This window comes from Bos indicus x Bos taurus, chromosome 17 (genome assembly GCF_003369695.1).
Source record: "Bos indicus x Bos taurus breed Angus x Brahman F1 hybrid chromosome 17, Bos_hybrid_MaternalHap_v2.0, whole genome shotgun sequence".
In the NCBI taxonomy this organism is placed as follows: Eukaryota; Metazoa; Chordata; class Mammalia; order Artiodactyla; family Bovidae; genus Bos; species Bos indicus x Bos taurus.
Window position 1 is genome coordinate 61,756,275 of NC_040092.1, and position 22,627 is coordinate 61,778,901.

The window sequence follows — 22,627 nt, forward strand, 5'->3', positions numbered from 1 at the left end:
TCCAGTTTTACTGAGATATCATTCACATATCATACAATAATTCAGCCATTTAAAGTGTGCAGTTTGTTTTCAGTATATTTATCAGATCAGATCAGTCGCTCAGTCGTGTCCGACTCTGCGACCCCATGAATCGCAGCACGCCAGGCCTCCCTGTCCATCACCAACTCCCAGAGTTCACTCAGACTCATGTGCATCGAGTCAGTGATGCCATCCAGCCATCTCATCCTCTGTCATCCCCTTCTCCTCTTGCCCCCAATCCCTCCCAGCATCAGAGTCTTTTCCAATGAGTCAACTCTTCACATGAGGTGGCCAAAGGACTGGAGTTTCAGCTTTAGCATCATTCCTTCCAAAGAAATACCAGGGATGATCTTTAGAATGGACTGGTTGGATCTCCTTGCAGTTCAAGGCACTCTCAAGAGTCTTCTCCAACACCACAGTTCAAAAGCATCAATTCTTCGGTGCTCAGCCTTCTTCACAGTCCAACTCTCATATCCATACATGACCACAGGAAAAACCATAGCCTTGACTGGATGAACCTTTGTTAGCAGAGTAATGTCTCTGCTTTTGAATATGCTATCTAGGTTGGTCATAACTTTCCTTCCAAGGAGTAAGCGTTTTTATATTTATAGAGCTATTTAACCATCACTACATTCAATTTTAGAGCATTTTCAGTGTACCAGAAATTCTGTACAGATTAGCAGTCACTGCCTCTTCCCATACCCCAATTATCAACCCTAGGTAATCTCCAATCTGTTTTCTGCCTTTATAGAGTTTCCTATTCTAGATATCTCATGTAAATGGAATCATGGTCTTTCTTAAGTGACTTCCTTCACATTTCTTTTGCAGACATTATTTCCCCTCTGTTTCTCTATATACTGTACACTGCAATAATGTGCAAACTGTGTGATACAGTATAATAAAGGTTTCTGCTTTAACTCCACATGCAAAGTTGCCTGATGTCCTCTGCCTGTGCATTTGGATGGTTAGGTTATGTCCACCTCCTAAACTGACTACTAAGAAAATCAGCTCAAGCCCTCTCAGATTGTCTCTAGCAGCAGTTCCCAATAATTATTGTTTATGCCTTTGGAATTTTTTCAACTTCTAAAACCTTCTATCCATTTCAATTTGAATTTCTCAGTTTGTACACTAGATGTATATTCTCCTCTTCCATTTTGTCATACCCTCCCCAACCATTGTAATGTTCTGTAGTTCTGTATAAGGTGAGACATAGTCGGGTATTTCCTACTGAAGCTTTAGTGCTTTGTAAACAAAATTAGAAGTTTATTAAAGAAAAAACTTTCTAATAATTTTTTTTCACTTTCAGATATCCTCCAGTCTTTGGAAAACCGATGCTCACTTTGCAGCTTCACTTTTCAGCACCACTGTCCTCAACTTCCTAATGACTAAATGAACCTGGGAAAGACAAATCTCAGCCACTACAGTTGACCTTCAGTATCCATGGGTGATTGGTTCAAGACCCCCTGCTGCTGCTGTTGCAAAGTCACATCAGTTGTGTCCTACTCTGTGTGACCCCACAGATGGCAGCCCACCAGGCTCCCCCGTCTCTGGGACTCTCCAGGCAAGAACACTGGAGTGGGTTGCCATTTCCCTCTCCAATGCATGAAAGTGAAAAATAAAAGTGAAGTAGCTCAGTCGTGTCCAACTCTTCGCAACCCCATGGACTGCAGCCTACCAGGCTCCTCCATCCATGGGATTTTCCAGGCAAGAGTACTGGAGTGGGCTGCCATTGTCTTCTCAGATAGCAAAATCAGAGGATGCTCAAGTCCCTTATATAGGATGGTGTAGTATTTGCATATAACCTACACATATCATCTCTTATAGCTTACATTATCCATAGATTACTTATAATAGCCAGTACAGGTAAATGCTGTGTAAATATCTGTAAATACAATGCAAATATCTGTAAATACAATGTAAATGCTACGTAAATAGTGGCTGTACATGGCAAATTCAACTTTGGCTTCATAGAACTTTCTGGAATGTTTCAAGTATTTTTTACCCCCGGGGGTTGAATCCCAGGTGGATGCATGACCTGTGGAATAAAAGAGCTAACTGTACTTAACAAGTGTGAAAAGTGAGTGTTAGTCACTCAGGTATGTCCAACTCTTTGCAACTCCATGGACTGTAGGCAACCGGGCTCTTCATCCATGGAATTCTCCAGGCAAGAATACTGGAGTGGGTTGCCTTTCCCTCTCCAGGGGATCTTCCCGACCCTGGGATCACACCCAGGTCTCCTGCATCGGAGGCAGAGCCTGTACTGACTGAGCCACCAGGGAAACCTTTCCTTAACAAATGCCTGATTTACTAAATGGTGTCCCTGGAATACTCACAGTGCCAAGAGCATTATGTCACCTTCCCTTCATCCTTCACTGCCACACAGGGAAGGACTTATGGTAAATCCAAGCCAGAGAACAGGGAAGGCTAGGCAGCATCCACCACTGAACAGATGAGGTTCTCAAAGCAGTAGCTGGAGAACATCTCACCTAGGATCCCCATGAGTGGGAGGGACACCCTAGTCCTCGGGCCCAAGCAGAACTCTGGAGGATGCAATGACTACTCTGCCGAGAGTTGTAGTGGTGGGTATTGGCCCTCTGGCCAGAGGCTCAAGGAGGCCATGATCTGGCCAGGCCTTCCTGGGAAGGGAATAGGGAGGAAGACATGGAGCTCATCAATAAGCGCATTCACACCCCACAGAAGGCTGTTATATTTTCAAGGTTCATCCATTTTGTAGCATGCTTCAGTCTTTTACTCTTTTTTTATTGTGAAATAATATTCTATTCCATGGATATATCACATTTTATTCATCTATTCATCATTTTATGGACATTTGAATGGATTTTTCACTTTAGAGCTATTATGAATATGCTGCCATAAACACTGACATACAAGATTTTGTGTGGAACCTATTTTTTCATTTTTCTTGTAAGTGAAATTGCTGGATCATATGGTAACTCTATGTTTAACCTTTTGAAAAACGACCACCAGACTGTTTTCCAAAATGGCTGAACCATTTTCTATTCCCATCAGCAATGAAAGAAGTTCCAGTTTTCCCACATACTCCCAACACTTGTTATTATGGAGAAGGCAATGGCACCCCACTCCAGTACTCTTGCCTGGAGAATCCCAGGGACGGCAGAGCCTGGTGGGCTGCCGTCTATGGGGTCACACAGAGTCGGACGTGACTGAAGTGACTTAGCGTAGCATAGCATAGCATAGGCTGTGTAAACGTGGACTGGTTACACAACTGCTCTGTGCCTCAGTTCAGTAGTAAAGTAGAGATAATGACACTACCCATCCTATGGGGTTGCAATGAGGGCTAAATGAAGTAATATTCATGAAATGCTTAAAAGAGTGCCTTGCACATAATCAGTGCTATAAAGGTACTTGTTAAAGACGTAAAATAAATAATCATGATTCTCCGCATGATTTCCATCATAACATCTTGAAAGATAACATTATGTAGACAAACTCCCAGCCAGACAAGAAAGGAAATGAAAGAAGAAGAAAACACTTCCATGTCTGAAAGAAAGAGGAAGTTATGAAAGGGAGGTCAAATTCCAAACCTCCATGAGATAAGGGGATTAAACTTTAGAGATACTAAAATAAATACCAAAGAATTAGCAGAACATCAAAGCTAGTGCCCCACTCTCCCAGGTGTTGTCTGGGGTGGCTGCAAGCTCCCTCAGAAACCTTGCCTTCAGCCTGGGAACCAGTTCAACATGGTGCAACAGCTGCAGACCTGCACTGTCAGAGGGAAGCGTATAGAAAAAAATTCTTCCCACATCGTATGTGGGGTGAAGTGCAGCCGTGACTCTGCACTATCAGAGGGAGGTGCATAGAAAAATAATTTCCTCACGTTGTATGTGCCATGAAGGAAACCCAGATATTTTCTAATACTCCTACCCAAGGAGGAAGACTGGTGCCATAAGAGACCAAAATCTCAGGAAATAAGTATTTCTGAGGTTCCGCAATTCAAGGCAGAGGCAAGGACATTGACAACAAAAAGTAGCAGATGGCATCACAGGCCCAATGACCACGTAGGACCAGGCCCATCACCATCTCTTTCAAGAGAAAGAGACCAATGCCAAAGGCAAGGGGGATGACCTCTCTTATGATGAAGAAAATGTGGGAAAATACATGCCCTCATACCTAACAGAAGACAGTGCAAACTGTTATAGCTTTTTTTATGAAAAAATCTACTAAAATAATTTTAGCGTATCTATTAAACCAGAAAACACACTTGAACATACAAAGATTTTCATGCAAGGTTAGTAAAATTTTATGGTAAATGCAGATACTAAAAAACAGAAACCCCAAATGTTAACAATAGTGGAGTTGCAGTGAGATGGATTATTATTATTTTTTTTTTTTTAGTATTCTCATATGTTCTAAGTTTTCTATAAGAAAGATCTATAGATTTTTATAATGAGGAAAACATTTTTACATAAACTTACATTTAATCAGCCTCTTCCAAGTTAAGGAAGTTGTTTTTTCTGGAAAGCCTCTCAAAAAAAAGATAACCAAAGTTCCAAGCCTGTAACCTGAGAGACCAGAGGCTAATATTTGAAACTCAACCACAATACAACCACACCTTAAATTCCAATCAGAAACAGTCATTAGTTTCCTGAATGTTGTTATTGTACTCATCAATTTCCATTTAACTATGCATCACTGACCATCCAGATCATTTATAAAAATGATCATTTAGACACATGTCAGAAGTAATTTCCAGGATGCCACACTGTCAATATTTCTTTCTTCAGGAAAATGCCGTATCTCTACTTTTTATTTCTTGACAGGAAACAAAGACTTCATGGGGCAGAGGAACCCCTCAATCAAGGATGACTTAACTTTTTACTAAAGTATATGAGTATTTTTCAAAGATTAAATAAATTATATAACCTGGTTTATTTTTATTCCCTTACTTGCTCTCTTCAAAGAATTCTAATAGAAATTATTCTGCAGATAAGTCTTAAATTTCAGCAATAATGAGAGTTTTTTCATATACATTTATGTTGATTAACCTCTTAGGACATTTTGGTATAGGGGTTGTTGTTTTTCAGTCACTCAGTCATGTACGAATCTTTGTGACCCCATGGACTGCAGATACCAGGCTTCCCTGTCCTTCACCATTTCCTGGTGTTTGCTGAGAAGGCTGAGTGCTGAAGAAATATGCTTTCAAATTGTGGTGCTGGAGAAGACTCTTGAGAGTCCCTCTGGCAGCAAGGAGATCAAACCAATCAATCTTAAAGGAAATCAACCCTGAATATTCATTGGAAGGACTGATTCTAAAGCTGAAGCTCCAATACTTTGGCCACCTGATGGACTCACTGGAAAAGACCCCGATGCTGGGAAAGATTATGGCAGGTGGAGAAGGGAGTGACAGATGGTTGGATGGCATCATCAACTCAAAGGAGATGAGTTTGAGCAAACTCTGGGAGATGATGAAGGACAGGGAACCCAGGTATGCTGCAGTCCATGTGGTAGCAAAGAGTTGCACACAACTTAGCAACTCTTCAAGCTCAGCGACTGAACAACAATGATCAGATTCAAGTGGCATTAAAAGCAAACTGTTGATTGGACCGGATGCTCAAAAGCTTTCATGATTAGTCACCAAACAGCCAGAGACTAAAGACACTAGAGAAGATCAAGCTGGGACAAGAAAGAAAGATCTAAAAAGTTGTAATCAGTGACTTAAGTCATCTGGCCAAACTCTCTCTTCATTTAGGTCATGGCTTGGTAACTACATTAGCATTAAGTTTTGAGTTATCATTTCAAATAACGTGGGATATAGTGTTTCTGTCATGAACAAGACAAAATAAAAGATAGCTGGAGATATAGATTCCACCCCTGGTACATGCTATTGCATGTTGAGATTAAGACACAATGCAAAATTTACACAATTGACTTAAAGGTGACTTGGTACATAAACTTTTTAACCATTTCTGCTTGCAGACCTGTCAGTTGAAGATAAGAGTTCCCCTTTCCCCTAAAACAACATACAACATTCTGAAGATTTATGCAAGTTATAACTATCCAACAGCAATAAAAATTGTGTACTAGTACAGATCTTTCCGGACTTTGTAGCTTTTTTGTCTACAGGATTTCAGCAGTTTTACACAGTGATTGACACATTTTCTCCTTGAATATCTTTCAAGTCCTGTTTCTCAAAGTTTGACCCCTACATGAGCAGCAATGGGATTACCTAGAAGACTGTCAGAAATGCAGAATCTCAGGCTTACCCACTCCAGTACTCTTGCCTGGAAAGTCCCATGGACGGAGAAGCCTGGTGGGCTGCAGTCCATGGGGTCACGAAGAGTCAGACACGACTGAGCGACTTCACTTTCACTGTTCACTTTCATGCATTGGAGAAGGAAATGGCAACCCACTCCAGTGTTCTTGCCTGGAGAATCCCAGGGACAGGGGAGCCTGGTGGGCTGCCGTCTCTGGGGTCGCACAGAGTCGGACACAACTAAAGCGACTTAACAGCAGCAGCAGGCTTATCCCAGACTGACTAAATAAGAATATGTAGTTTAACAACATCCCCAGTGATCTATATGGTCCTTAAATTTTTACATGTGTCAGAATCATCATCATTTAATTTTAATTTTCAGAAATGCTTTTATTCATAGTTTATTTTCAAAAGCCATTTCCTCCATGAATCAATCCTTTTTTTTTTAATTTTGTCCTCCCATATTTGAATTAAGGCCCCTTGAGCAAGTGACAGAGAGTATGAATAATGAAAAGAGGCACTTCTTATGCAACGCCCATGGTCGGCATCCCTGTTCCCTATTGTTTATTGTCTGTTGGGTGAAGACTCCCATGCCCTCTGGGAAGAGCCCAGACAAAGATTCTGTTGGTCTTGGTACAATGCCTAGAACTGACAGTCACAGTGGAGCTTAGCTCTCACACACCTTCCCTTTTGTGGGTAGAGAACAGTCAGAAACATGCTGAAAAGGGACTCTGGGAGAGTTCGGGAAGCAGTATGAAAATCAGCAGGGAAGGAAAAGGGTAGGGATGCCTGGAGCAGGAAAAATAACGTCTTGGTCCAGCAGTTCAATTGAGGCACTCTCCAGTTGATGGACTGTGCCAACACTCCATTTTGACATGAGTTTTGTTGCTTGGAAAAAACATTTAACCCTGATCAGGAATTCCAAGTATGGAGCTGCATCCATAACTGAACTTAAAAAGTGGTAACCGGGTATTCCCGGATGGTTCAGTGGTTAGGACTCTGAGCTTCCACTGCAGAGGACTAGGTTCCATCCCTGATCAGGGAACTAAGATCCTGCATGCTGTGTGGCACAGTCAAATATATATTTTTTATAAAGTGGTAACTATTTGAGGTGGTGGATATGTTAACTACCTTGATCACAGTGATTATCTCACACTGTATCAGTTCAGTTCAGCTGCTCAGTGGTGTCCAACTCTGCCACCCATGGACTGCAGCACGCCAGGCTTCCCTGTGCATCACCAACTCCCAGAGCTTGCTCAAATTCATGTCCTTCAAGTTGGTGATGCTGTCCAACCATCTGGTCCTCTGTCATTTCCTTCTCCTCCTGCCTTCAATCTTTCCCAACATCAGGGTCTTTTCTAATGAGTCAGTTCTTCACATCAGGTGGCCAAAGTATTGAGTTTCAGCTTCAGCATCAGTCCTTCCAATGAATACTCAGCACTGATTTCCTTTAGGGTGGACTGGTTGGATCTCCTTGCAGTCCAAGGGATTCTCAAGAGTCTTCTCCAACACCACAGTTAAAAAATTATCAGTTCTTCTGCACTCAGCTTTCTTTATGGTCCAACTCTCATATCCATACATGACTACTGGAAAAACCATAGCTTTGATTAGATGGACCTTTGTCAGCAATCTAATGCTTTTTAATGTACACATATATAAAAACATCAACTTATACACCTTAAAAAGGTACTGTTTTTAGTTTCCAATGTTTACCTCAATAAAGTGAAAACAGAGAAAACTAATCACTGAACTGTTCCGTGGGGGATTGCTAGACTATATGCAGGATGCCTACAGGCAAAAATGGTCTGATTCACCACCACGACCAGCATCATCACCATAACAGAGTTTTCAGTGTTTAGTCTCTTCAGCTTTTCAGAGTGCAGCAGCATCTGGGAAACAAGACTTTTCCCTCCCCTAATTAGCACCACGTCGAGGTCTACCCTTAACCTCAAAGGAAATCCTCTGACTGGCCATATCTCCTTCTGAGGCTTGAAAACATCCTGAATTAGTCAGTGCTGAAGCCAACAGATAAACTCCTACAGCAATGCACAAGCATGGGGACCACTTGGGTATCTAAGGAAGAGGAGGCAGGAAGCAGGTCTGTTGACCTCAAATCCCACTGTAGCTATGTCTCCCTTTTCTTCCCTCAGACCCTCACCGAGTTCTCTGGATGAAGACAATTCTGAAGATGACTTGTAACAGGGAAGGCATAAACCCCTAGATCTCTCAATTTCCTGACAACAGAGAAAGCGATAGGAAGTTGTAGGCATTTTCGTGAGGCTTCAACATGCCCGTGTGACCCCACAACATCTTTCTCGTTTCCCTCAGCTGAGACGGACCTGTTTCTGACTGTCCCTGTTCTCCTGGTCTTCCCCAAAAGGAGATGGGAAGCTCCTCCCTTCCCAGAGGCTTGAGAACATCCAACCTTCACCTGGAGATCAGAATAAAAATCACCTGCAACATGTAGCTGTTATCTGCCAATAACATCTAATGAACTCAGAAGGAGAAGACAAACAGGAGCCTCTGGAGATTCTGACTTAAAGAAGTGCATCTGCTTACCCTGAAGGAAAGACTTAAGAATAATCGCACAATTTCTATGTCCTCCTTCACTCTGAAGTTAACTCGCAAAGAGAAAAACAAATATCATATATTAATGCATCAATGTGGAATCTAGAAAAATAGCATCAAAGCTCTTGCTTGCAATGCAGAAATAGACACACAGACATAGAGAACAAACATATGGACACAGAGGGGGAAGGAGGGCGATGGGGTGAACTGGGAGATTGGGACTGATACCCATAACACTGTTGATACTATGTATAAAGTAGATAACTAACGAGAACATACCGTATAGCACCGGGAATTCTACTCAGGCTCTATAAATGGGAAGGAAATCGAAAAATGAGGGGCTATGTGCATACGTACAGCTGATTCACTTTGCTGTACAGCAGAAACTAACACAACATTGTAAAGTAATTATACTCCAATAAAAATTAATTTAAAAAAAAAGAGTAAGCACACAGTAGATGATAACAGCAAGAGAAATTTACCTGGATGTTAACTGAGGCCTCTCTGGTCTCTAGAGAGCTAGATATGATTGAGTCAAGCCCTCATTTTCATGGGCTGGGCAAACCCGAATCCTTTTCCAACTCAATGATAACTTCCGGTGAGAGGAGTAGGGAGGACAAAGGACGAACATATTCTGTTCGGATCACCTCTGGCTACAACTTACTGCTTCCTTAGTTTGCTGGCCACTTTACCATCTCAAAGGCGCTCTCTCTCTTCTTCACTGCATCAACCTTTAGCACAAATCAGCATCTGACTTCATTTCTTCATATAGGAATATGTCCATAACTCTGTCTCTCCTTCCCTATCTCACACACATCTTGCTAGGAGACAGTGAATTTTTTCTATTCTAAGATTTTTCCTAATATGGAAGAGAAACGTTTAAAGATCTCCAAGGACCCCTTTACCAGGCATATTTCTAGAGCTGCCTTGATCTTTATCTGATCCCTCAGCCTCAAGCTGTCTTCATTCCACCACTTCACATCTTCCTTCTCTCTCCTCCTCACTTCCTCCCTCAAAAGCAAACACATATTCCTTATATTGCTTCATGCAAAGCAGTTTGGCAATCCCTTTCGTTGCATGGGCTCCTGTCTTCACCATGCCCTTGGGATCCCCTCTACTATGTATGCAAACACAGAGCTTGAGGACTGTGGTTCTTAAGTGTGGTCCCAGAATGGTGGCACCAGCATCACGCAGGCACTCATTGCAAAGGAAAATTCTCCCACCCTACTCTGACCTGCGGCATCAGGAACTCTGGAGGTGCGCCCAGAAATCTGTTTTAACGCATGTGCCAAGTGATTCTGACACATACTGAAGTTTAAAAATGATTGCTTTAAGGAATAGCAGTTAAGGGACTGGTGGAGTAAGACCTGACGACAAAAAAGACGGAGAAAGAGTTTCTGCAGTAGAGTATGGTTTTCAGTGGCGCTGCCAACAAATGCCTGGAAGCACGGGAAGTGTCATCACCACCGCCCCCACCCCGCCCCTGTAATTTCCTGCCACTCTGTAGCTTCGAGACAAATGCTCCCTCTCCCAATTCCTGCTGGATTGCTACACATCTCCAACAAGCACCTTCATAGAAAAAGTCTGGAGCTGCCAGTGGGTGCTCTAGGGTTGCCGTAGCTATTACACAGGCTGATGACATAAGCTTCAAAGATAGTATATTTATAATCAGAAAATAATTGCTAAAGATAGATACAAAATAAGGTTAGGGTGATTGAGCACAAATGCTGTGGAAACCAAACAGGATAGTTGACAGTGAGTGATGAGTTTGAGCTTTGTTTTACTACTATAAATCACAAGACGCTTTTCTCTGTTTTCCTTTTTTTTTTTTTTTTTTAATGTAACTATATTGGAGCGCTAAGCAAATAATAAATTCAAAAGACAACCCAGTTTTCACTTCAAAATCTGACAATAAATCATCTCAGACACTGGCCAGTAGATACTTACTTTGTGTCTCAGTCTAGCATAAAGCTTTTGGGTGGCTTCCATCCATGGCCAAGGTCAATCATTGCAAATAAACCTCACAAAAGGTATCACACAGCCAGCAGCCTCAGGGAGGGGAAAAAAAAGGGAAAGGAATGTGTGGGAGGGAAAGACAGAGAAATTTAGAAGACCTCATACCTAGGTTCCCCTCTACCCCAATTAGAAACAGCAAAAACAAACACCCTTCACAGTTGGGGCAACCAGTGATCTGTCTCCTGACCTGACATTAATTGTTTCACGCCCATAATGCTGTTGCAAATATAAAAGCTGCTGCTGCTGCTGCTTCAGTCATGTCCGACTCTGTGCGACCCCACAGAGGGCAGCCCAGCAGGCTCCCTCGTCCCTGGGATTCTCCAGGCAAGAACACTGGAGTGGGTTGCCATTTCCTTCTCCAATGCATGAAAGTGAAAAGTGGAAGTGAAGTTGCTCAGTCGTGTCCGACTCTTAGCGACCCTATGGACTGCAGCCTACCAGGCTCCTCTGTCCAGGGATTTTCCAGGCAAGAGTACTGGAGTGGGGTGCCATTGCCTTCTCCAATTATAAAAGCAAAGGTGATCTAATACTTTATATGCCTTCAGACATATTGATGTTTGGATTATATATTGTTACATAACAAATTACTGCAAAATTTACTGGCTTAAGAAAACAAACATGTATTATCTCACATAGCTGTCGGGTTTAGGAACCAGGGAGCAACTTAGCCAGGCAACTGTGACTCAGGTTCTCTCAGGACATTTCAGTCAACATGTGAGCCAAATTCATGGTAGAATGCTTTAGTGGGGCTGAAGGATGCCCTTCCAAGATGGAGTATTCCCATGGTTATTTGCAGGAAGCCTCAGCTTCTCCACATCTGGGCTTCTCCATATGGCTGCTCACAAAATGGCGGCTATTGTCCACCAAGTGAGTATTCCATAGCGGTTCCCTCTATGACCTAGTCTCTGAAGTTGCATACCATTATTTCCACTTTTTGTTTTGTTTTTGCTTGTTTTTTGGTTTTTTATTTTTGTTTTGTTTTTGGTGGCATTGAGCAGGTGGATTTCCAGACCAGGGATCAAACCTGTGCCCCCTGCATAAGGACCATGGAGTCTTAACCAATGAACCACCAGGAAAGTTCCTCACTTTATTTTTTTAATTTTAATTGGAGGCTTATTACAATATTGTAGTAGTTTTTGCTATTCATTGATATGAATCAGCCATGGGTATACATGTGTCCCCCTCCTGAACCCCCCTCCCACCTCCCTCCCCATCCCATCCCTCAGGGTCATCCCAGTGCACCAGCCCTTAGCACCCTGTCTCATGCATTGAACCTGGACTGGCGATCTGTTTCACATATGATAATATACATGTTTCAATGCTATTCTCTCAAATCATCCCACCCTCATCTTCTCCCACAGAGTCCAAAAGACTTCTTTACATCTGTGTCTCTTTTGCTATCTCGCATAAAGGGTCATCATTACTATCTTTCTAAATTCCATATATATGCATTAATATACTGTACTGGTGTTATTCATTCTGACTTACTTCACTTTGTATAATAGGCTCCAGTTTCACCCACCTCATTAGAACTGATTCAAATGTATTCTTTTTAATGGCTGAGTAATATTCATCTGCCGATGGACATCTAGGTTGCTTCAATGTCCTGGCTATTATAAACAGTGCTGCGATGAACACTGGGGTACACGTGTCTCTTTCTATTCTGGTTTCCTCGATGTGTATGCCCAGCAGCGGGATTGCTGGGTTGTATGGCAGTTCTGTTTCTAATTTTTTAAGGAATCTCTACACTGTTCTCCATAGTGGCTGTACTAGTTTGCATTCCCACCAACAGTGTAAGAGGGTTCCCTTTTCTCCACACCCTCTCCAGCATTTACTGTTTGTAGACTTTTGGATAGCAGCCATTCTGACCAGTGTGAGATGGTACCACACTGTGGTTTTGATTTGCATTTCTCTGAAAATAAGTTTATTCTTTTTGACCAAAGTCAGTCACTAAGTAGAATTCACGCTCAGTTGGATGGGATGGGAAGGGAAGAGTATCAAAGAATTTGTGGACATATGTAAAATCACAATATTTTTAAATGTTTCTTGGGGTTTTCTCCATGAATATTTTAAGAAATGCTTATTTTTTAATAATGTTTTGCATGTAAATAATTACAAAGAAATAAATTAATATCTAAAATATTATCTCAGGTGATATAATTAACTTTAACTTTCTTCTTTATCAAAAGTATCTTATTTTCCAAATTTGCTACAGCAAGCAGGTATTACTTTTCAAATCAGAATATATATTCTTGAAAACACTGATGTAGTCTATTTTACATGATAATAATCATATAAAAATAACATGCTCAGCAAATGACAACAAGTGACCCTTTTCTGTTGAGTTATTAGTCATATTGTGTTCTATTTTTCCAATTTTGTCATTTTGCAAAAATGAGCATTTATTAATTTTGTAATAAGGTAATATAAAACATATTTATACCACTGCCTCTCATGCTTTATGCTTCTCAAATATCAGATTAGCAGTACTTGCATTTTATGAAATCTTGGCTCTGTCTGTCAACAGAGAGTTTGCCAGTAGACAGAGGTTTACACTGATATTAGTCACCGAATAAAATAAAAAGAGCAAATAACCAAACCCATAAAGAACTTTAGCAACTACAAAAGAAATCAAGTCAAGCATATGCTAGTTTATAAGTGACAATATATGACTTTCCACAGAGATTATTAATAATATAAACAATTCCTCTTACCTTCATCCAATATAAGCAGCTCAGAGCAGAGAAAAGGAGCTGATATAGAGGTGGTCACAGAGAAAGGTGACTTCTTTAAAAAACAGAGGTTACCATAGACTCAGATCAGTGAGTATTCACCTTTCAGACAAAACAATTCATACAAAAGAACTACAAGAGCCCTTGTCCCCAAAAGTCTTTTGAAACCTTAACACCTGCTCCCTGATGTCAGATTGTTATTGCTGTTGCTGTTTAGTCGCTAAATCCAGTCTGATTCTTTTGCAGCCCCATGGACTGCAGCCCACCAGGCTCCTCTGTCCGTGGGATTCTCCAGGCAAGAATACTGGAGTGGGTTGTCATTTCCTCCTCCAGGGGACATTCCTGACCCAGGGATCAAACGGGCATCTCCTGCATTGGCAGGCAGGTTCATTACCGCTGAGCCACCAGGGAAGCCTCTGATGTCAGACACCCAAACTCAAAATGCAGAACACTATACATAAGAAGAAAATGTAATCAGAGGAAAGCAATCATTGAGTCAGTACTGAGAAGTGGAGAAGAAGAAAAAAAAAAAACTTGCAATAATGGTTCAGTTTCAAAAGAATAATATTCTCTGTTGGTTTGCAAACTGGTGCCCATACAACGAGGGCAAGGAGAGATCAAAGAAAGAGGCGGACCTCTCCAGATGGCTAGGTAGGAAGGCTTGGCTTGGATGCCCTCCAGATGAGCAAGTCTCCACACCTTCCACACCCGTTATATGCAGAAGCCTTCACTGGATTCATCACATATTTAGTCCAGATGGTCTTAGCAATACCTAACCCTCTTAAGGCTGAGTCTTTGAAACAGCTCCAAGTGTGGAAATGGTGGGTGGGACAAACATTCCAAAGGCGGGAGATGGGGAGGAACCTCAACTGCCAAGTGGAGCTTGAGGGTCAACCGGCGGTCACATTCTCTCCATGACCTCCTCCACCAATGGCTAAGTTAAAGCTTCATCACAACTTTGTATATCCTTACCTTGATTTTCTCAATCATAATAGATATGGATGAAAATAAAATGATGGTAAGTAAAATTCACTGAGGGGAACAAGTGCTGATGTGCTGATTATCATCAATTGATCGCTTTCTGCCTTTGTCTGGGTTTTCCGGAAAGCAGAATGGAAGACAAAGTCAATATGCTACTCTTTTATTAGAAAGTACAATGCTAGGAAAAAAGGAGTGAGGGGAAGGGGAAAAGTCAAAGAGGAGGGAAAGCAAATGCCAGTAGTTTATACAGCTTCTTGAATTGTTCTGTCTTCTATCACCATCTTCTACTAGGCTGTAAATGACTATCTCAGAACAATCCAACCAAGGGGAGATAGGAAAAGTTTATCCACTGCTTAACCTCTCTTACTGAACAAAGTTTTTCCCCACTGACATTGGCTTCCCTGTACCTCTGGGATGCACATGAATAGGGATCAAGTGGGTTCTGCAGACTCAAACTTAAGCAACAAGAACATTATGGGATAGGAGATGCATAGGCATAAAGCAAAGAACTGTCATACTTGTCTCATGTGAAAGCGATGGTTGCAACAGCCCAGGGCAACAAGTGTCCAAAGGCTCTAGAAAGAGGTGAAACCAAAAGATCTGAGACACATAACAGGTGTCTGATACATCCCACATCCTTGTATTGCTCAATTCTCTCACATAGTGTACAATTCTTACATAATCTAGGCTTCCGTTGTTAACAAAGTGTCTTCACTTGTTCCCTGAGTGAAAGATACAAGCCTCGTCTGTCACAGAGTCCTTTTCTAAGTGACTTTAGAACTTATCTAAGACCCTTTTAGAACTGCATTAAAATGAAAACACAACATAGCAAAAAATGTGGAATCCAGCTAAGCTAGCATTTAGAGGGAAATTTATAGCAATAAAGGCCAACATTAGAAAAGAAGAACGGTCTCAAATCGCTACAGTCAGTTTTTTCCTTAAGAAATTAGGGGGCGGGGGGGGAGTACATTAAATCTAAAGTAAAGAGAGGAGTGGAAATCAACAAAACTGAAAAATAGTAGAGAAAATTTTTTAAAAAATACATCCACTGGGTCTGGGAGAAGATCAGTAAAACTGATGAACTATTGGCCATACTGATTAGGAAATAAATAAGAGCAGTCCCAATTATTAATGCCAGTGAGAGTGACAGAGTAATGTCAGAAGGAGAGTAGTGACATAAGTATAAAAGTCATAAATATTAAAATGATTAAGAGAATACTTTAATATTTTATCATTGAAGTTAAAACTCTGATGAAATAGACAATGCTCATTCAAGCAGTAATAGATAGTCTGAATATTTATTAAATTTGCAATTATAAACACTCCCACAGTGAAAATTCCTGGCCCAGATGGGCTCACTGCTGAATTCTCCAAATATTTACGGAAAAAGGAACATCAACTTTAAAAAAACTTTTCCATAAAACAATGAAAAAGGAAGATGTCAAACTCAGTCTGTGAGGCCAGCCTTAACCAGATATCAAAATCAGACAATATTCCAATAAAAGATAGCTACAAACCAATATTCTTCATGGACACAGATTCATTTTTTCCTTTTTTTAAATTTTGCAAATTAATTCCATCAATTCATAAAAGGGATAATACATTATGATTAAGGGTTGTTTATCCCAGGAATGCAATGTTGGTTTAACAACCAAAAATCAGTCAGTGTAATTCACCATATTAGTAAAGAAAAATCATGTGATCAAGTCAATACATACAGAAAACACATTTGACAAAATCCAACGACATTGTTGATTTAAAAAGAAAAAGAAAAACCTATAGGAAACTAAGACTAGAAACGAACAATCCCAACCTGCCAAAAGGCATCTACAAAATACCTATAGCCACCATCATACTGAGTATTTTTCACCTAAGATACATAAAAAGGTTAATAGCATCCAGCCTCATTACTTGTATTCACATATTGGAAATTGTAGTCAGTGCATTAAGGTGGAAAAAGAATCAAAAAGTTAAATAATTTGGAAGGAAAAATGAAACTTTTATTCACAATTTATGTAGAAAATCCCATCAGTTCAGTTCAGTTCCTCAGTTCTGTCTGACTTTTTGCGACCCCATGCGCTGCAGTATGCCAGGCTTCCCTGTCCATCACCAACTCTAGGAGCACACTGAAACTCATGTCTATGAAATCAGTGAAACCATCCAACCAACTCATCCTCTGTTGTCCCCTTCTCCTCCTATCATCAATCTTTCCAAGCATCAGGGTCTTTTCCTAAGAGTCAGTTCTTCACATCAGGTGGCCAAAGTATGGATATTCAGGACTGATTTCCTTTAGGACTGACTAGTTTGATCTCATTGCAGTCCAAGGGACTCTCAAGAGTCTTCTCCAACACCACAGTTCAAAAGCATCAATTCGTCGGCACTCAGCTTTCTTTATAATACAACTCCCACATCCATACAGGACCACTGGAAAAACCATAGCTTTGACTAGGCAGACCTTTGTTGGCACAGTAATGTCTCTGCTTTTTAGTATGCTGTCTAGGTTGGTCATAACTTTTCTTCCAAGGAGCCAGCATTTTTTAATTTCATGGCTGCAGTCACCATCTGCAGTGATTTTGGAGCCCCCAAAAATAACGTCTCTCACTGTTTCCATTGTTTCTCCGTCTATTTGCCATGAAGTGATGGGACCAGATGCCGTGATCTTAGTTTTCTGAATGTTGTATTTTAAGCCAACTCTATTTCTCTCCTCTTTCACTTTCATCAAGAGGCTCTTTAGTTCTTCTTCACTTTCTGCCATAAGGGTGGTGTCATCTGCATATCTGAGGTTATTGATATTTCTCCCAGCAATCTTGATTCCAGTTTGTGCTTCATCCAGCCTGGAATTTCACATGATGTACTCTGCATATAAGTTAAATAACCAGGGTGACAATATACAGCCTTGAAGTACTCATTTCCCAATTTGGAACCAATCTGTTGTTCCACATTCAGTTCTAACCGTTGCTTCTTGACCTGCATAGAGATTTCTCAGGAGGCAGGTAAGGTAGTCTTGTATTCCCATCTCTTGAAGAATTTTCCACAGTTTGTTGTGATACACACAGTCAAAGACTTTGGCATAGTCTATAAAGCAGAAGTAGATCTTTTTCAGGAACTCTCTTGCTTTTTCGATGATCCAATGGATGTTGGTAATTTGATCTCTGGTTCCTTTGCCTTTTCTAAATCCAGCTGGAACATCTGGAAGTTCATGGTTCATGTACTGTTGAAGCCTGTCTTGGAGAATTTTGAGCATTACTTTGCTAGCATGTGAGACGAGTGCAATTGTGTGGCAGTTTGAACATTCTTTGACATTACCTTTCTTGGGGTTGGAATGAAAACTGACCTTTTCCAGTCCTGTGGCCACTGCTGAGTTTTCCAAATTTGCTGGCATATTGAGTGTAGCACTTTCACAGCATCATCTTTCAGGATTTCAAATAGCTCAACTGGAATTTCATCACCTCCACTAGCTTTGCTCATAGTAATGCTTCCTGAGACCCATTTGACTTCGCACTCCATGATGTCTGACTCTAGGTGAGTGATCACACCATTGTGGTTATCTGGGACATGAATATCTTTTTCGTATGGTTTTTCTGTGTATTCTTGCCATCTCTTCTTAATATCTTCTGCTTCTGTTAGGTCCATAACATTTCTGTCTTTTATTGTGCCAGTCTTTGCATGAAATGTTTCCCTTGGTATCTCTAATTTTCTTGAAGGGATCTCTAGTCTTTCCCATTCTATTGTTTTCCTCTATTTCTTTGCACTGATTACTGAGGAAGGCTTGCTTATCTCCCCTTGCTATTCTTTGGAACTCTGCATTCAATTTGGGTATATCTTTTCTTTTCTCCTTTGCCTTTTGCTTCTCTTTCTTTCTCAGCTATTTGTAAGGCCTCCTCAGACAACCATTTTGCCTTTTTGCATTTATTTTTCTTGGGGATGGTCTTGATCCCTCCTCTCCTGTACAATGTCATGAACCTCTGTCCATAGTTCTTCAGGCACTCTGTCTATCAAATCTGATCCCTTGAATCTATTTGTCACTTCCAGTGTATAATAATAAGGGACTTGATTTAGGTCATATCTGAATGGTCTAGTGATTTTCTCTACTTCCTTCAATTTAAGTCTGAATTTTGCAATAAGAAGTTCATGATCTGAGCCACAGTCAGCTCCTGGTCTTGTTTTTGCTGACTGTATAGAGCCTCTCCATCTTTGGCTGAGAAGAATATAATCAGTCTGATTTTGGTATTGACCATCTGGTGATGTCCATGTGTAGAGTCTTCTCTTGTACTGTTGGAAGAGGGGGTTTGCTATGACCAGTACATTCTCTTGGAAAAACTCTGTTAACCTTTGACCTGCTTTGTTTTATACTCCAAGGCCAAATTTGCCTGTTACTCCAGATATCTCTTGATTTCCTACTTTTGCATTCCACTCCCCTATAATGAAAAGGACATCTTTTTGGGCGAAGAGTTCTGACAAAAAGTGGTCCACTGGAGAAGGGAATGGCAAACACTTCAGTATTCTTGCCTTGAGAACCCCATGAACAGGATGAAAAGGCAAAAATGATAGGACACTGAAAGATGAACTCCTCAGGTCAGTAGGTACCCAATATGTTACTGGAGATCAGTGGAGAAATAACTCCAGAAAGAATGAAGAGACCAAGCCAAAGCAAAACAACACCCAGTTGTGAAGTGACTGGTGATGGAAGTAAAGCCCAAAGCTATAAAGAACAATATTGCATAGGAACCTGGAATGTTAGATCCATGAATCAAGGCAAATTGGAAGTGGTAAAACAGGAGATGGCAAGAGTTAACATTGACGTTGTAGGAATCAGTGAACTGAGATGGACTGGAATGGGTGAATTTAACTCAGATGACCATTATATCTACTACCGTGGGCAAGAATCCCTTAGAAGAAATGGAATAGCCCTCTTGGTCAACAAAAGAGTGCAAAATGCAGTACTTGGATGCAATCTCAAAAATGACAGAATGATCTCTCTTCGTTTCCAAGGCAAACCATTCAATATCACAGTAATCCAAGTCTATGCCCTGACCAGTAATGCTGAAGGAAGCTGAAGTTGAACAGTTCTATGAAGACCTACAAGACCTTCTAGAACTAACACCCCCAAAACATGTTCTTTTCATTATAGGGGACTAGAATGCAAAAGTAGGAAGTCAAGAAAATTCTATAGAAGCTATAAAATAACAGTTATAACTAATAAGAACTTAGCAATGTTTCAGGGTATAAGGTCAATATACAAATATCCACTGTATTTCTAAGTGATACCAATAAACAATGATAACTGATATTAAAATATGTCTTTACAGTAATAGCAAAATATGAAATAAGGAGGGATAAATCTGAAAATTGACACATGTGACTCGTACATTGAAAACTACAATAAAGTACTAAGGGAAGTTTTTAATCAAGTAAATGGAGAAATATACCATATTTAAGGATTAGAAGACTCTTAGACATCCGTTCCCACCAAATTGGTCTATAGCTTCAATGTAATCCCAATCAAAATTCAAGTAGCTTTTTCAGGAGAAATTGACAAGCTTGTTATTATATTTATATGGGAAATCAAAATACTTAAAATAGTCAAAAAACTTTGAATAAAAATACAAATTTGGAATATTTCCACACCACTACCTGTTTCAAGATTTCTAATTTAGCATTGAGACGGATTATTTAAAAATATAAATAAATCAATGGAACAGAAAAAAATTCAGAAACATCCCCATACATACATGGTCAATTCACTTTGAACAGAAACAATTCATTGAGGAAATAAAAATTATTTCAACGAACAATGCTGGAATTATTGGAGAGCCTTATGTAAAAAAAAATAATAATAATAATAACCTTGACTCTTCACACTATTTACAAAAGTGGACTAAAAATAAATCAAAAAGCAAATGTAAAAGCTAAAACTATACAACTTCTCCCAAAATGTAACAAAAAATCTTAGGAACCTTGAGTTTGGCAAAGTTTTCTTAAATACGACACAAAAAGCACAAACAGTAAGAGAAAAACTCATCGGTAAATTCGACTCCATCAAAACTTGAGTCTGTCTCTCCTTTACCTCCCTCTCTGTGAGTGTGCTTATCACTCAGTTGTGTCTGACTCTTTGCGACCCCATGGACTATAGATTTCCAGGCTCCTCTCTCCATGGAATTCTCCAGGTGAGAATATTGGAGTGGGTAGCCATTCCCTTCTCCAGGGCAAATTCTTGACTCAGGGATCAAACTGGGGTCTCCTGCGTTGCAGGCAGATTCTTTACTGTCTGAGCTGACCTGGGAAGCCCCTTTACCTCCCTACCACACCAAAAATTAGCTTTGTGTCTTGGCATTTGGAATACAGGTATTTCCAATAATTAACATGCTAGTTGTAGTATTCCTGAGGTACCAGTACATGGAGAGGAGAGGAACATGGGTCTATTCTCATTCTAACACCTCTAGTCTTCTCAGCACAGGCCATGCTATCATCCAGGTTTAAATGATTAGGTTTCTGCCTACTCAGTGCAAGTATTTTAAAGTCACACATAATGAAGATTTCCTCCTGTCAACAAAGCATTCATTTTCTTGTGCCAGGATTTGATAGTCCCAAAGTTCCCAACTCTGCATGTTTTCCAACTATTGTCTGTCTTCCTGAAATAGTGCTAATTTGACCCAGGACTCTGCTCCTATCAGTCATCGAACGAGAAGCTCTTCATGATGCATCTGAACAACTATCACACTAGGACAAAGGAGAGTCATGTGAGCACCATAGCAGCACTGCCCCTCCCAAGCCTTGACCACTTCAACTAACATTCATATACCTGCTCCGCAGCTTTTATCACCCTCTTTAAGCAAAGACATCACTAACCAATATGCCTTTTTCTCTATTTTAAAATCTCATTTAAAGGAAATTATTATTTTTTGACTGCCTGAAACAACATCCATTAGAAAACATAGCTCCATCTATACACCAAGCAACAACAACAAAAATCTAATAATTTGTTACCTGGCTTTCAGTCATTTCCATTCTGTGTACACGTGACTACATAAGGATATGTTCTTGAATTCCCCCTGCCATACAGATTGCATTAATCCAGAATGTCTTTGATTTTTTTATAGTTAGTTAATATTTGTTATGAAGATAAAATATTAGTTAATATTGTTATGAAGAGAAAACTGTTGTGAAGAGTTTTAGGATAATTCAGTTGCAAAGCTTAAGTCTCTGAGGGCTATAATTTCAAAAAGAAAAGAGGCAGCTGAGCTTAAAGCTGAAGACTGATTTGCAGTTTTACACAACCAGTAGAAATATTTGCAGCTGCAGAAAAATCTACGTACATTGCTTAGATAATTGTGGTCTGATTTTACTTCAACCATTGATTCACTAGTCTGATTTTTTATATTCATGTTTTCTGAGTCTGCTAAATGAACTTTTATCATTTGAGGAAGGTGAAAACCAGCTCCTTGTGTAAATATTTCCATTCTTTGAAATGGATTCCATTAAGTTTACATTAAATTTCAGGCTATGCACTTGATATACTGTTTAGAGCACTGTAACTTTTACACACAGCTTTATTGCTATGACTACATTTTGATAGGTAGCTAGGAAAAACAACACGAAGAGAAACAGAAAAACAGTATTCCCCCAGAGCATAAAACAGCCTTCCATCATGTTCAGCGTTCCACCCAGAAAGATTATAGAACATGAGAAACACACAGAATTTAAGTTAACTATTAAAAAATAGAACATTTTACATCGCCTAGGTCATTTTTACATATGACAATGCTCCAGACCAAGAAATTTCACATAGTTGAAACTAAAATATACAGAGAGTAAATGCCTTAGAGTCCTATCTTTGTTTTTCAAAATCAGTCATAATTGCTTGCCCACTTGTTTTTATATGATTCATAAATGCGGATTGCCAAATAGGCCAAAAGCACAGGGGAAGGTTCCAAAGTAATTAAACCCATGATGAAGACTGCAATTAAGGTTTTTTTCATCTTTTATTTCTTTCAGAAAGAAAAGTCAAATGTTTATATTCTCTCAAAGGAAAATACATACTTTCAAGTCTTTTCAAGTTGTGGATTTTCAGTTGTTA

General features: G+C 40.1%; 1 long non-coding RNA gene across 1 annotated transcript in view; it reads right to left on the reverse strand.

Moving 5' to 3' along the window:
- Positions 1-13,836, reverse strand: part of LOC113875043 — a 51,060-nt gene extending 37,224 nt beyond the window's left edge. The window contains exon 1 of the long non-coding RNA XR_003506134.1: positions 13,552-13,836. This is a non-coding gene — a long non-coding RNA (uncharacterized LOC113875043). The remainder of the gene's footprint in view (positions 1-13,551) is intronic.
- Between the last annotated feature and the right edge of the window lie 8,791 nt (positions 13,837-22,627).